The following is a 980-nucleotide window of genomic DNA, read 5'->3' on the forward strand; positions in this document are numbered from 1 at the left end:
GCGTTGGGCAGGGCCCAAAAAATGGTGTTTGTTGTCCAGATGTGTCATCGCGTGATTTACCAACAGATTAACTTTGTACTTCTGCCGGAGTGTTTGATCGGTAATCTCTTGTTGTTTTGGATTTTCTGAGCATGGCAGAAAACTTGAACGTGGCATTAGTCTCTTGTTGATCAGGTCTCTCTTTGCCTTGAAGCGATAAGGAGCATCTACAGAAGTATCCAACGAAGTCCACACATCACACACCTTCCTGGGGAATGTGTCACAAATTGCCCGATTTTGAAATCTCAATCACTCAGCCATGTCTCTAATCACAGTTTCAGGCTCTACATGGTATGCCAATAACCAACCTTACCAGCTAATTGCCTCACAATAATTTCATGAACTCGCTCCAATTGTGTGCCGGAGCTGGGACGTTTCATTTCAACTCCAAAAAGTGTCATTGTGTCCGCTCTGAAACATGTTCCCTCTTTATGAGATGACAAGATTGATTTCCTGCCTGCCCTTGCGAATTCCCCACGGAAACTTTGACTGGATATACCCTCCACACTGGCAGCACCTGCATTCCTACTTTTGGCTTTAGTGCCGCATCTCCCAAATCACACATTACTTCCACTGAAATTTCTATGGATCTATGACAATCAGTTGATTCTGCATTCCATTGGAATCTCTAAAAATGAAATACAAGAACGGATTTGATAGATGCTTTGGGGAGATTTTCTGCCTCTCCCTCGTTGTGATAGAATTCTCTTATGGGACCACTATTATCCTTCATATTAAGACAACCCTTTTACTCCTCGTCTCCATCATCATCTCCTCTTGGTCTCTTTAACCTATTGCTGTGCATCTGCTTTCCACTGTTGTGTCACCCTTGGCCTTGTTGCTTGCCACAATCAACCCACGTCACAATGTTGTTGCTCCGAGGCTCACATTGTTGCTTTGAACGATCGCCGTGGTGCATTGAACCGTCCTTGTGATACTAT

This window comes from Dipteris shenzhenensis, chromosome 5, assembly GCF_047967505.1.
Source record: "Dipteris shenzhenensis isolate YYH24624 ecotype China chromosome 5, Dip_SZ_1.0, whole genome shotgun sequence".
Taxonomy (NCBI): Eukaryota; Viridiplantae; Streptophyta; class Polypodiopsida; order Gleicheniales; family Dipteridaceae; genus Dipteris; species Dipteris shenzhenensis.